Source organism: Micropterus salmoides, unplaced genomic scaffold, assembly GCF_014851395.1.
Source record: "Micropterus salmoides isolate LMB-PRFRI ecotype aquatic unplaced genomic scaffold, ASM1485139v1 Ms_hic_scaffold_12, whole genome shotgun sequence".
NCBI lineage: Eukaryota > Metazoa > Chordata > Actinopteri > Centrarchiformes > Centrarchidae > Micropterus > Micropterus salmoides.
The window spans coordinates 13087419-13103198 of record NW_024040263.1 but is presented as its reverse complement, the minus strand read 5'-3'; the positions used below and the strand labels follow the sequence as shown (position 1 = coordinate 13103198).

The 15780-nt window shown below is 41.2% G+C and overlaps 1 protein-coding gene across 3 annotated transcripts in view; it reads left to right on the top strand.

The window, feature by feature from the left end:
* The first annotated feature begins 936 nt into the window (after positions 1-936).
* Positions 937-15780, top strand: part of rbm47 (RNA binding motif protein 47) — a 36846-nt gene continuing 22002 nt past the window's right edge. Inside the window, exons 1-2 of one of the 3 annotated variants that reach the window (XM_038713441.1) lie at positions 937-1243; positions 4391-4562. The gene's annotated coding sequence lies outside the window, so the exon portion shown is untranslated. Of the gene's footprint in view, positions 1244-3612; positions 3785-4390; positions 4563-15780 lie in introns of those variants that run through there. The other 2 variants (XM_038713442.1, XM_038713443.1) reach the window with 2 other exon arrangements.

Below are 15780 nucleotides of genomic sequence, written 5' to 3'. Positions count from 1 at the left end.
TACAAAAACATCCTGTTGGTGGTTTGTTTAAAGGTTTTCAGTACAAACAAGCGCTGATATGTGACTTAGCCCACACAGTTACTGTAGGCCTGTATTACACTGAACCAGAACTAAACACATAGTCAAGAAAAATCTTACGTTACTGTTAAATGTTTCTGTTGAACCAGTGCATCAGATGTCTCGTGTCAAACTTATCGTAGTGTCAGTGTTTTTTTTAGAACTTAGTGCAGAGGACTTTCAAAAGGCTGCACTGTATAAACATGCAACAATAACTTAACTTAAAAGAAACTCTGATATTCACTGTGATGGATTAAACCTAAGCAAGTCTCCGCACGTGCATTTTCATACCACTAAGAAAATTATTGAATACCAGGAGCACGTCGGTCTATCTTTGATAACTGTCAGCAGTAACAATGAGTAAATGTGAGTTGTAAATAAGATAAAATATAGTAAAACACTGGATATTGATGTTCCGCACATGTAAATTCTTTTGCTTCGGGGGGGTGACTGAAAATGACTGGCCTACACACTGTTACCCCATAATCTAATAATGATGACGCAAATAAACAACTATACTGCTTCCACCTGTGAAAATAAAGTAAGAAAAGTTACGTGTGAAAGATTTTCCATGATGTGTTTAGATTACTAGAAGGTCAGCTGTGAACTGGGCGGCCTCCCTCTAACATGTACAGATATTAAAACTTAACTATAAATGCTTCTGCACACGTTATTCAGGGCTTGTGCGTTCTGTTAAGTAAGCATTAAAGTGAAATGTATTGAGCAACACGTCCAACGGCCTTGGCCTCCTCCCAGCCAGAGCTGAGCTGCTGTGTTGAAACGTTATTTCTCTGTGTGAGCACGTCTGACTCAATCTCAGTTTCCTACACACACACACAAACTCGCAAGTTCCCTACTGTGTGTGCAGTATGTGCGGAGACTTTATCTGAATGTATGCTGGTGTGTTACTGTTAGTGTGTGTGTTGTTACTCTAAACAGAAATCCAGCTTCCTCACTTCTCTCTTCTGTGTGTCAGTTTGGCTGACTACAGTACAGCTCTCTCTCTCTGTCTCTCTCTTTCAGATCAAATCAAATCACCTATATTGGCAGAGCAGAAACCTATATTGCCAATGCAGGAGCCTACAGAAGATTATTACCTCTCTCACTGTCTGTGTCCCATTGACAACTGAAGACAACATACTCACCAGGACCTGATATCAGGAAGAAGGAAGTGCAAGGAATTCAGGTAGGCAAACACACACAATGTTGAATGAATGGTGAATGCTGGAGATCTGAAGGGTTGAAACTGCTGTACATGATCAAACAAGTATATGACATTGTCAGAAGTGAGGAATAATAAATAGTGGGTGGGGAGAGAAAGAGGGAAAGAAATATGGAGGAGGAGAATAAGAGACACCAGGGGATCCAGGATTAGCGGTGTAACTGTAGGCCTACGTGCATCCGTCCTGAAGTTTGCTACAGGAGGTAGCACCGTTAGGTTTGGTAGGCGACTCCCTCGGTTCGGGACGTCATGTGACCCAAACAATTAGGCTACTGTCAAAATAGTCTAATACTGTCACGTGCACACGGAAGTTCTAGAGCGTGAGTTTTTTTCTCGGAAAGTTTTGGCAGTGCACCAGTTGCTGTCATATCAATCAGCTGTAGGCTTTAGCCTGGTTAGACAAGTTCCTGCAGTTTCGCTGCCTCCACATGGCAAAGAAAAATAAGAGACCTCTGCAACCTGTTGTACCAGCTGGAAGTCCAGACTTAGCCTAGTTACAAGGTAAATTATTGCTAAGTTGTATTACAAAAATAAAAGCTATTGCAGTAACTCTGTGTAGGCTACACATGCCCAAGTGTAACGTTAACGTCTAAAATGTCACAGAATTAGCCTAGAATGGAAAAACTGCAGTTTATCAGCTCCACAGCATCATTTTTCAACACAGTATTCCAGGAGAGACCTTATTGACTGATATGATATTTCAATACCGATCTAATTTTACTACAATGTGCACAAATTAGAGCCTTACCCCAGATTTGTTTTTGAAAATGCATTTCCCACAATTCAATGATTTTTATATAGCCTATGTAAATTCGCACATTGAGAATGTATACGCTACTTTTGACGACTACATTGACCATTTGAATTCACATTTAAAAGAATAGTGTGTGATTTCTCTGAGATAGTGGCCGCCACACCATTTGTTTTTGGTCACATGCGTACTGTTTGCTGACTTTAAACATACCAATTAGACAACTGCACTGTGACCAGATTCTCCCAGAAGAATAATGACTGACCCTGATGATCGTTTTAATTTGGATAATCTGCTGTTACTACTAGTATTATTTACAGTGGACACAAAGGCCTAGGTTAAAACTTATGTGATCAAGCTGTTTAGTCTCAGATTCCAATTTCTCACCTGATTGTCTGTATCTCCAGAGCATGATGTTCCTGTCTGACCACTGCTTTTAGTATGCCTCTCCCTGCCCCTGTGCTGCCTGCATTGTGACCAGAAACCATTACGTTAGGACTTGCTGTTCTACCACTGGCTCGATTGGTTAGTGTGTTTATGTTGTTGTGTGACATAGGTGTTTTAAAGGGTTAGTTCGAACTAACGTGATAACTGACTGAGGCAGTGGGAGACCAGCAACTCCCGTGTTCTGCGAGGTTAAGCTATTGTTTCTGTCAAAGGAGTCAGGTGGCTTTGCAGAGAACATAGATTCAGTTCCCCTGTCAGAAAGGGATGTCTGATAGTAAGGTAAAGTTGTGAAAATATTTTAAATACAGCCTACACCTAATTCATAATCACTGACATCTGGGGTATTTATTATTTCTTAATGGCAATATGTCTTAATTTGAGTGCCTTAACTGTTACAGTAAGAATTATTTTTATTTAATTTATGACCCACTTTTGAATGTTTTTTTTGTTTTCCCTGCTGTACCAAACTGTGACCCCAAAACCAAGGTACACAACGGTGTAGCCTACCATCACACCCCTAAATCTTCACTGTTATACCTTCACTTCAGGTTCAGAGCAGCAACCTCAATATCAAAAGTGAGAAACTGTTTATATTAGACATTGAACGTTTCAGATTTCCCCTCCGGCAGTGTGTCATCTACATGCTGACAGTTAAACACAAAAAATCTAAGCGAGTGAGTTGTTATTATTGAAAGTTGTAATTACAGAGGGATCTGCATACGTCAAGGAGTGAACACTTTTAGCGTAAAGACAGCGTGTCATCGTGACATCAGGGGTGTTTACATTTGTGAAAGGGGCAAAAAGCTTGCCTGTGTTTGATCATCGGTAATAAGCATGCGGTGGACGTGATTGGTCATGCGGTGTGAGGGTATGAACAAGGTGTGCAGGAAACTCCTTTAGAGGAATGCTGCTGTAGCTGAAATGATTCAGGTCTGGCTGTTTGCGCGCACACAAAACACACGCACACACATAGAAAAACACAGATTGGCTAGGGCAACTGGAGGATAGCATTTCCTATCCGGAATGATAGGAGGGAGGGAGGGAGGTGTGTTGGGGGTTTGGGCAGTCAGATTCTGGTTTGGTGAGTTTCAGGAGCAGGTAGTGTGTACACCATACACATGCAAGAGAGAGAGAGAGAGACGGGAAGAGAGAGAGAGAGATTTTCTGAAATGAAAAGAGACGGAAGAGGAGACTAAACACTTGCGAGGAGGTCTTTGGAGGGTTTAGGTGTCGGACGGTGAAAGCTCCATCAGAAGCCGCTTCCCTCAGCTTCATGCAGCCTTGACTGGAGCGACGCGTCAGCTATGGTGTGCTTTAAGGAAGACAGGTTATTGTTTGTTGTCGGGTGGAGAGGGTATTCTCTGATGTGTTGCCTGGGATCATTAGTGCGCTGGTGTGTGTGCATTCACAACTTTTTCCTTTCTTTTTCTCTCCCTCCCTCCCTCCCTCGCCTCTCTCCCCCTCCTCGCTTCTGAGGAATGTGGGGCTTATGTCAGTGAGAGTCAGGTACAGACTCACTAATTACCACTGCCATTCCTGCCTCCATCTCTCCTTCCCTCCCCCTTTCTCTCTCTAGCTCTTTTCTTCATCTGCGCCACCTTCAGCGCTCCCTCACTCTCCTCTCGCCTCCGCTACGAGACCTTGTGTGCCCCCCCCCTCCCCACACACACACAATTTTACCCGCCGCCCCTCCTCTCTCTTCTATCGTCTCCTGCTGTTGCGTCTACAAGCGCTGTCGTGACTGGGGCAGAGGAGAGGACAAACAGAGAGGATCTGAGTCAGAATCCAAAAAACACCAAAAGGAGAACAGAAACTCTGACTTGTCCTCTGTGTCTCTCAGTGTGTGTGCAGTGTATGCGCTAGATGCGTCTGCAATAACTTCTGATTGTGCTTTGGGGGACCTGTCATTGAAGGCAGGAGGCGTCTTGACAGCGAACAAGAGGCAGCAGAGAACCTGACAGGCAGCACAAAGGAGGAGAGGAAGAGAAAGGGAAGATGAGAAAGTGACAAGCTGGATCCTTGCTTTTGAACGGCGGCACAAGAACCTACAGCGACACAGTGACTACACATCCCATCATCCTACAGGTTGGCCAGGAACCCGTCATGTGTTACTTTTTGTCTCTCCTTTCTGTCTGTTTCTCATTTTAATCTTAAACTTTTGACAGTTCTGCTTTAAGTAAAGTGTTTTCTCACCTGGAGGACTAAGAACACACACACGCGCACAGTGGGTATCTGGAAGGACATTTCTACAGCTGGTCCAGTGTTCACACTGACCCAGCTGACAGCTATAACCTTCACTACAAGGTTATGGGACAGGGACTCAATGTTTATTTGTATGGTGATGTGTGTGTGTTTGATCATTTGCTATCGAGTCATTGTGTGTATGCGCGTGTGTGCGTGCATGTGTTTTTTAGAAACTGGTTGAGCGGGGTGCAAGTTAGCCTTGGGTATCCTGTTGTGCAAACGAGATTTAGTTTTGTGAGCATGTACGTGTGAGCGCATTTGTGTGCATTTACAGTATTTGTGTCCGTGTCCAGTCCTCTGACAGTCAGCCCAGACACTACTTTACAATATCTACCAGATTATTAGATAGAAGTGTCATTTCTTCAACTGTTTGGCGACCGCTGATGTTTTGAAGGTGCTCATGTGTGTCTCTACAGACTCATTATATTGTGGATAAGTGTTCTCTTTCTAAAAAATTTTACAGTTTTAAAATATTATATTATTTAAACCAATTTGCAATTTTCCACAAAAAAAAAAAATTAGGAGCCAAACTTTTTTAAAGCTAACAGTATTTTTTAAATTTCAAAAATACAAAATAAGCTGTAGTAATGTAATCTGGAGAGGACTTAATTTTATGTAAAATTATGCTCTATATAGCTGTAACGTGAGACAAAAGTTATAGTTTCACTTACTGTTACTCTCAATAACTTACTGTTTCCTGACAATCACATGGAGATGGAGGACAGGGACGTGCAGTGTGACAACTGTAACACACTCCTCAGTAAGTATGCGGATGTGTGTGTGTGACGTGTGTCCTCCATTGCAAAAAGGTGGCCGGCTTCCTTGTGAATACTGTAAATACTTCCACGAGTTTTAAGGTGTGGTAAAGGTGTGAGTGTGTCAAAGTGCTGGTCAAACCTGATGAAGTGGTGACACTCAGTTTCTTCTTCCAACTGCCTCAGAGTATCCCAGTTAAATGTTTAGTGACAAATGTTTAGTATATGATGATAACTGTTCAAATCGACATACGCATGTGTGTTTGACAGTGGCTTTGGTTTCATTGCTGATTGTGCAAGAGGTTTCAAGGGGTGAACCATTTTTTCAGAATGATACTCATCTCTCAGCCATAGCTCTCAGCCCACTGTATCACATTCCACAATTGCAAAAAGGGACAAATAGTTATCCAAGACAGGAATTTATAACTAGACATTGACTGCTAGCGTGACCTTAGTGGTATCGTGTTTGGGCCCGCTCTACTTTCAGCAAGTCAATCAACATTGGAGAAACAGAGGGCGACAGAAAGAAAAATAAAAGATCTCTTTTGTTTTTCAACCTGACAAAAGTTAAGCTGATTTTTTTAAAAGCAGGAAGCTGACGACAAATTATTATTCAGAAAACCTCAAGCTAAAGGAAGAGAAACAGCTTAAACGGCATGAATTGTCCACACACAGTAAATGGTCGTGTCACATGACTGTCACATGATCATCTCATGCTCATGAGAGGGAAGCACAGATTCATTTGTGTGTGTGTGTGTGTGTGTGTGTGTGTGTCTGTGTGACAAAGCCATAAGCCTAATCCACCAACACTGAAGCAGAAATGTAAAGCTGCAGCGTAAAGAGACAAATGCAGCTGATAGAGAGAGAGAGAGAGAGAGAGTGAGAGGGGAACCTGTAGCACTATTGTGTTGTTTATGAAACACCTGTAACAAGATCTGATCACCCGCTCTCTCCCTCTCGCCCCTCTCTCCTTCTGTTTGTTACAAACACGCATACCTGGAAAGCACAATGACCACATTCTTCCCCTCATTCCCCCCTCCCATTAGCTCCCTTCTGATCGGCAGCGAGACGAGGGGGAAGCTGAAACAGGTAGAAATTAGGGTAACACATACAGGAGAGGAGGAAATAAAGGAGCCGTTCACTGGAGAAAAGTGAAAGATATTTAAATGCAAGCACTAAAAGGCAGAATGAACACTAAAAGTCTTGGACCAGCAGGTACTAGTTTGGAGCTCTTCCTCAGATGGCAAAGATAAACAATGTAATGTAGAAAAAAGGAACAGCATAAAGAGAGTCAGGGTGTTTATTAGGTCCGGTAACAACAGTCAGCTTTCCTTTATCTCCTCAAGATAAATTGTTGGCTCCCCTAACTACAAAAACTCTCTATCAACAAGTCCTTCTTATTAAATGTCAAAAATGCCCTCCTAAACGACATATACAACCATTTTTGATGGTACGTCTCTATCTACAACGACAGCGTTATTTATATTGCGTCTTCCAAATTTTTTTTACAAATTTCTTTAGGAATAATAAATCTGTTTAATCATCTAACAATGTTATTGTTAAAGTTTGGTTAGGTTCAGGTACAAAAATGGTTTGGCTAGGTTAAGGAAAAAATCATGGTTTGGGTTCAAATGACTGCTTTGTTAATGTTAGGGAATGACCATGTTCTCCGTTAAAAGAAACCAGCATTGACTGTTGGTAGGAACCAAACAGTGCCCTCCCTTGTTTAAGTGCTACGTTTTGTTGACCCATCAGAACAACCTCAAGCTGTCGTGCCATTTTGGTTTAATTTGTTAGCAAGTCCTCAATAATTGTTAAAAATGATGAGACTGATTCATATTATTGTTGTCTGATCTTCCGCCTTTATGTTAAAAGCTTGGTCAAGTTTAGGCAACTGTTGGCAGTAAAACGGTCTCAAAGACTCGGTCATGTCAAAGTCACACGCTTTATTGACCAAACCACCAACACCAACCTCCTTCCTTAATCGGTATAATGACGTCACGCTAGCTCTGCCTTTGCTCCTGACAGACAACAGTCATTATTGACACACCACAAGACCACAAGAGGTCCTCAATTGATATGTCATTTTTGAAAAGATGACCAATGCGGTTTTCTGTTAAGGACAGCCTCCAATTTGTCCAGGTTTTGAGATATCTTGAGATTGTTTACCTCCACCACAATACAGTTGGGACTGAAAATAATTTTGTTGAAAAATGAAACATCTCTTCCCAGAATCATTGCCCATAGATCCAACCCTGTCTCCTAGAAATTACCTTTATATCAAGCTAACAGCAAATACGTTTTGAAGGAAGCATATTTCCGCCAGGATTATTTTTTTTAATCGACATGAGAAAACACTGTTAATTAACAGCAAAAATGTTTATGTTGAATTGACAATACTGCAAAAGTCTAAAATCTCTTGAAGCACACGTTTTTATGTTACCGACATGAATCCAAAAACCACAGTCTTTTTATTAGCCTGTTGCCTAAATCTAACCTTTTACACACATCCATCCACCCGAGTGCCTGCCTATGACTGCCATGTTGGACGCAGATGTGGTGTAATTGGGAAAAGAAATTATTACTGTATTAATGTAATTTCTTGGAGACAGGGTTGGACAGACCTCACTGTAAACCGTTGCCATAGGGACTATTTCTTTAGTTGAAAGTAGTTCCAGAGTAAGAGGGGGAGTATTAAATGTCATTCTTATCAAATTTCAAGTCCCATTCGAACAGAGATTTCAAAACCAAAACTACCTTTGTTTGTAATGAGAGCAAGCCGATGAGATGAGACATTGTGCAACTATCCTTCTTTCTGAGAACGTGGCAGGAACGATGCACACTGTTGAGTGTGTAAACAGGTGCCATCCACTCACTGTGAAAGGCTGGATCAACACTCCCCCGACTCCCCCCTTTTCCTTACACCCCCGCCTCCGCCTTTCAACCTTTTCACCCCTCTGTAACCTCTCCCAACCCCCCAAGCCCCCCCCCCACCCCCATGTGGAGGCACTGCTGAACCCTCCGTCCTCTCCTCCGATCCCGCTCGCCTCCCTCTTTCCCTCCTCTGTCCTTCAACCTGCTCATACGCTAATGCAGTTATTTTTCTTCATTTCACTCCTAGTTCGAGTGAGGACATAGGTATATTAAAGGACAGGCTTTTTCAAGACTTTAAACAATACTTACATGCCCAGACTGTGTGTACATTAAACAAATTATGTATTGCTGTAATTGTCCATGATGAGATGCCTTCCTAATGTAATACCAGTGTGAGTGATGGGGAACAAAACCCACGGTGTAGAACCAGGACACTTTCATTGGAATTTCTTCTTCATGGCTGGTATGGACAAGAGGAACAATTACAGCGACTAATAATTATTTTAATGTACATTTAATGTACATTAAAATAGTTATTAAAATGTACATTTGCATTCTGGTATTGTTCTAAATAAACTTGAAAATATGTGAATCTATCCTTTAGCACAGAGCATCCAGTTGCTTGTTCTCAAACAGGCTCTTCTCTGCATACCTGGTGCTACACACAATGGACTAGTTGTCTGGACAGCAGGCCAAGAAGCAAGGTGTGTGTGTGTGTGCGTGTCAGGGAAGGCAAGCAAATTCAAGTGGTGCTGAGGGGTGTGTGTTTGTGTGTGGAAGTGAGTAGTTTTGGGGGACAGAACTACAGGTGCTACACTGCATCTCATGAAAATATCCAACCCCAAATACACATGTGAACACTCACATGAAAACACACACACACACGCAAAACCAGAATGGAATGTTCCATGGGCCTAGACTGATTCTCCCATTCACAAAACTGACCCAGAGTAACCATACTAAGGCCACACACACACAGACACACACAGACACACACGCATGTGCAGACAATCAGACTCACCCCTCACACTTTCTGTCGTCTGTCCTTCATACATCCTCCCTCGCTCCTTAATGTTCTCACTCTCCCCTTTTCTCCCTTCTTTTTGTCTCATGGGTAGGTTCAGCCCATCGTTCAGTGCAAGATCAGGTGAACAGGTCAATTACATGCAGCGTTTTAGTTTCATGCTTTTTCCCACCACAGATGACTTCTTTTTCCTCCCTGTCATAAAACACCTGTTTCGGGTTGGTGTGGGTGAAACTCTTTAGCAGTTTAGCCATTGTGTGTTCACGGATCTGTGTTTAGAAGGCGTTAGCTGGAGTTGGCCGACGCTGAATTCCTCCAGCTTTTCAGCTCTTATCTGCCTGTTTTACTTTCCCTTCTCTGGTGTGTGTGTGTGTGTGTGTGTGTGTGTGCTAGAGAATGGTTTGTTTTTCCAGGAAACGTAGGAAAAGTGAAATGTCTGTACAATTAGAACAGATATGTACATGGGTATTGATGAAGCTGGCATTCCAGTTGCAATCACTAGTCAAAACTTTATGATCCTTGATTTTCCTGCCATTTAATGAGATGCTACTTGCAAATGAAAAAGGGCAGTCAGGAGCTCTCATTGGACTATTCATATGTTTACAGTAGGACAAGGAAACAACATGTGTAGGATGCAAGATTTGTTTATATCCTTTAAGGATTTAATAGGAATGTTTAGACTTGGTGTAGGCTGTTGCACAAGTAGTTGGTGACACTGGGTGGATTAATATATTTTAAAAAAGTATTCATTGCTGCCTCGAATGTCTGCACAGTGGGACGAAACGCCCGCCACCACAAAAAGGAGTGAGACACAATAAATTGTACAAAATGAGATAATGATGCACACTTTTGTACAGCCTCTCCACAAAGGCATTCATGGTGTTGCACTCTACTGTTGCTGGATTGTCAATTTTGACGGAAAGAGGGTGCGGGGAGGCGTTTTCAGATGCTGTTACTTGATCCGACAAGCACCTCATTGAAAGTATACTGACACCTTTAGACCAGATTTTAATAGAAAATCCTTTTTTTGTTACAACCAGGTTCTTATTTATGTAGTTGTGGTCGTCGTACATCTATTTGTTTCTTTAACATTTCACTCAGCAGCTTTATTTGGTGAATGTGAACCATATAATTTGTCAAATAATTTAGAGGCAAAACAAAGAGGAACACATCTGAAATGTTCATATCAAATGCCCACTGTTTTGTAAAGCTGCATGTGTGCAGTACAGAAGGTAAAATCTACTGCAGTTATAGTTGGATTTGAATGGACACTAAGACAATTTGAGCGATAATTTGAGCGTTCACCTTTGTTTTCACTGCCAGATAAGTCATTTACATACTGTGGCTGAAGTGTGAATTTAACAGTGGGTTTGCTTTCTGTCTGGAATGTTGAGTTTGTTTTAATGGACTTCTCTGTAAACTTGATCTAGTGGCGTCTCTACACAACCAGATGCCACAAAAACAACACCCATACGCTAAAAATCTTTTTATAGTAGTCATCTCAGATATAAGCATATTGTGTTCTATCCAGTTCTATTATTTCAACTGCATGCTGGTTACACTCTGTCACATGATAGTTAGTGTTGTGTCCGAGTGTTAGGAGAGAGGACAGTCACCCATGTTGACGTTACAATGGTTACTGGTCAGATAATAAGTGGTTTCATTGTGCATGACTCTGTTTCTCCTTCTATTGTAATTTAGTTTCCTACCTTCTTTTCTTCATGTCGCCTTCTTTCCCTCTCTGTCCTCCCTTGTCTCCTTGACCTTGGCTGTGGTTGTAGCACCTAAACACACAATGCCCCTGCTCTGCCATTGGTTAGTGACAGGCCACATCACTACAGTGTCAGCTGACCAAATTCTAGGCAAAAGGGGAAACTTCTTTCATCAGGATGGAAGAAAAAAATAAGTAGGACTTTAATGTCAGCTCTGTGTGTGTGTGTGTGGGGGGGGGGGGGCAGGAAGGCTCTCTTTTTGTGCTGAGTCATTTTTGTTAATCATAAGTAGGATTGGTTGGCAATACAGGATGAGAGGTGAACCTTACAGCAGAACAGATTTTACCCTGTCGGCACAACTGTTGTTGTCTTGCTGTCTGAGGACTTTTAGCTGACCAATGTTGAGAGCTAAAATGCTGTGCTACCAGCATTTTAGCTCTCAACATTGGTCAGCTTACATCCGTCTGTCCCTTCACACACACACACACACACACACACACACACATACACTGTGACCTGAGAGTTTGTGTTTGCTCCCTCTGTTGGGACTTTGATTGAGTGTCAGTAGAAACTGTTTAGATAAGTTTACATTTCAACTTTCAACACCCTACCCTTTACCCTACTCTGATCGATGGAGTACAGTATTATTAATTATATGTCTTCAATTAATTTTTATTGAATTGTGAGTGTTAGATTTAAATACCATTCAATTCAGTAACATTAGCAGGCTTAGTTTAAATTTTTGTTTTGTAAAAAGAAATGTGCCCATCGTTTACTTTTGTTTACAGTTAAACTTAAATCATAAACTTTACAAGACCTTAAAACAACAACCCTGCATTTATTTGCCTCACACGCCCTGCGGGGTGACTCTGTTATCTCATCTCAGGTCGTTTATATTTGTGTAAGGTTTACGTTTCCATTAGCAGTAAAGATGGTCACCAGATATACAGTACAGAACAGTACCTCTGAGCAGTGTCATTGCTAAATTCAATTTGTCTGCAGACATCTGTGTTGAAATTTGTTTGCGATTGTGATGGGATAATTTTTGACTCAATGCTTAAATCTCACATGTACTAAAAATGTAGTGCTGATGAAGGCCACCTTGTAGAACATAACACATACAGTTAAGGCAGTAAATTTCAATGACCCAGATCCTAATAATCTTTTAAAGAGGTGGTATTATGCTTTTTGGCTTTCCCCCTCTCCTTTATTGAGTTATATATCTTTTTTCAAACCAAGTTAGTCTGAGCGGAGGCCCTTTGGCTCCACTTGCCTTTGTTTGGTTTTCCATTGTAGAAATGTTGTACCTTTACCTGTACCTGTACTTTTTTTCGTATCACCTCACCTCCCTCGAGGTTCCAAGTAAGCTGAGGGATACTAAAATGTAACGTGAAAACACTGCTGATTGGTCAGAGAGAATATTCACTATTCACTGCATCATCATTGCGTGCACCAGACAGAGGCCAGCAACAGAAAGTTTTATATTTTACAGTTTTCGTATGGAATTTCATCACTAAATCCACTTCTGAGGAGCTTTGAGGTGAGAAATCAGCTGTGTAGATTTTGAATATTGACAGTTTTACGAGAAGGGATGGCGGAACAAAAATGTGCTTGAATATTTTCGCAGTTGAGGAGTGAGAAGTGGCTGCGGGGGAAGCCTGTGCCAACCCGCGGGAGGAGCGTGTGAGGCCGGCCAGCCGCCCGCTCACAGAGCCCTCTGCTCCCGCCGTCACACAGACCGCTGCAGCAACAACGGCAGAGGAAAACACAGCTGGAAGGTTTTCATACCGCTTATCTGTCTTTACATTCTGAGGAAGGTTGAAACGGTTTAACTTAAAAAAGAGAAAGCTGTTTGGATCGCTGGTGTGTGTGTCGCATTGAACATTATGTTGCGGCAGTTGTGTGTGCCGTCGCTATGACGACAAGCTACATACTATCTCTGGGTACTATCTACTTTTTATATACAGTCTATGGGTATTACCTGCAATGGAAAACGGAGCAGGGCCGAGTAGAGTTGAGTCTATCGATTTGCGCTATGGTAGCATTTTTCGGCAAGGCAGCATAGATCAACAGTTCAACATTTAGTCCTAATGGTAAGATGTGGAACAATGATGTTGTGTGGTTGTGGACTGGTAATAACTTACACCATCTGCTAGGTTACGGTCGCAGTCTGAAGCGGCTTTTATTTGAATCACACTACCTTGTTTCTTACGACCCGACCTTCTCTGCTTCTGATTGGCTAGTAGTCCTTACCTGGGAACTGCGCATGTGCAACTCCCAACAAAGATTTTGTACAAGTAAGATGCATCACTCTGTAGCTCAAGAGCGGAGAGTACAACACATAGGGTGAAAAGAGGAGCTGCAGCAATGTGCAGTATGAGAAAAATATGGTGTTTTTTGAAAATTAAACCATGTAAATCTGTTCTGGTACAACACCTAATTAAGATTTTGAACCTGAAAAAGAGCATAATACTACCTCTTTAAACAGAATTATCAGTTTGAAAAGCTACTGATACCAAATGGAAACTACCACACAATATACCACAAATGTGTGTGTTTATGTGCTCCAGTATGTGGACACGCAAGTGCGAGTGGATGCTACTGTATTATTTTCTTACTAGTGCTGGGCAACGATTAAAATTTTTAATTGCGATTAATCACATTGTTATGGGCAAATTTGAATAATGACTTCTAAAGTAGTGTATTGCGCACTTTTAATTTAAATGTACTGCTATGTACACAAAAGTGCAATAACATGTCGTTTGCACACACTTTAAACAAATAAGGTGCTTTTTACCAGCAGTGTTCCCTTAACACAGTAGCAATAAAATATTTCTTGTAAATCTCAACTTAAACATTAATCTAATCAAATCAAATATTAAACCAAAGCTATTTGCCACTGCCAGGGCATTACCTTTTATCTAGCTTGTTAAAACAAGTTACCATCAGAGTCCAGTTTTCTTGGGGTTTTTGTCTGAACAGGTATCAGCAGAAACATTTTTCTTTTATCAGGGAGCAGCAGAAACGGTCTATGTTCAGTAGCAAGGTGAAGTGGTCGAGCAAAAGGTGTAGGGACAAGCGGGTGCGTTCCCGTGACACTATCTCAGTGGTGCTGGTCTCACGCACACGCCCGCCCGCTGCCGAAATTGAATTGTCTTGAACTTTTTGTTTGCGACACGCAGCACAAATAATTGGAAGAGAGACTGATCCCCGCTGTTTATGAGTTTCCAGAATCTGTTGCTGTTTACTAAATAGGACATCAACAGGAGGGAATTCGCATGGCAGAGCATCCCCAAAACTAGATGTAGGCCTATCAGGTAAAGTTATGTAGCCTATAATTTTAACTTAAGTGAAATAGGCTAGGTACAGCTGTGTAGCGCACAGAAGCTGTTGCCATGGTTACTCTCAATAGAGCAGCTTCTGTCTTATTCTCCCCCACACTGCATCCAGCGTAGTCTGCAGAGCCAGTGACCAACAGCTCAGGATACACATACAGTCAAAAAAAACGTGCGATACAATAATTGTTGTTGTCGTTAATTGATTAACGTGTTAACGCGATAACGTGCCCAGTCCTATTTCTTACACAAACACATAATATAAACGAATATTGTGTGAGGAAGACATGTCTGTTGAAGTATTAATGTTAATTTTGTAGATGAAGAAAAAAATTTAAGATAACAGTTTGTTTTGAACATTACAATTTATTTAAAAAAATACATGACTTAAAAATAAATAAAACTTTATTAAACTGAAAATTCAATTGATAAGTCAAGTATACAAAAATATCTGTTAATAAAACCTTTGTTGTTGCAATTTACTGTACTGTAATCTCTTTGTGTACATCTAACCTGCACAGAGATATGATATTGATTACCTGGATGTTAGTGTGTGTGTTGAGTATGACCCAAAAATGTTACTCTCATGTTATGGTCACACTATGAGCGACAAAGCTACAAAATATTGGACACTAATTTGTTTTTACATACTTCTGTCACTTATGTAATGTAATATATATTATATTGGATTGTAGTTCTCTTGCAGTACTTGTAGAAGCACTGTAGGCTACTAATGAAATTGGGCACTAATTTGCTTATTGGCTAACTTTGGTACATTTAAATTGACATGTAAAACGCAATAATGTGCATTGTCCCTGGTAAATAAAAATAAATAAACCCCCCCCCAAAAAACAGCCACACATGTCTAGCTACATTATACAAGTGTTGCTCAGCGACATAGCTATGTTTTCATGGGCTTGTGTGTGTCCGGGAACATTAAAACAATATTTCGCACATCATATTTAAAGTTGGGCATTTTAACATGGAGCCTTTTGGAGCCAGTCTCAAGTGGCCATTTGAGGAACTGCAGTTTTTGACACTTTCATGTTGGCTTCACTTTTCAGCCCCGGAGGTTGCTGCTTGCACAATACACAGAAAGCTAGCATACTAGCTAACTTAGCTAAAGAACACAGTACCACGGCTAGCTATTGTGTGTGAGAATGTTGTGTTATAAATTGTGCGTTACACAACTGGTACTCCCGTAATAGCTGCCGTGGTAAAAACAAGGGTTGGCTTCAATGGGAAGTGGCTAAAGGCAAGAAAACATTTTTTATTCCATTTTTTAGACAGAAGGGAACAGGAATTGTGTGGACAGAGAAAGGGACCAGAAATGGTTAAAAGAAAACATAGGATTGGTTG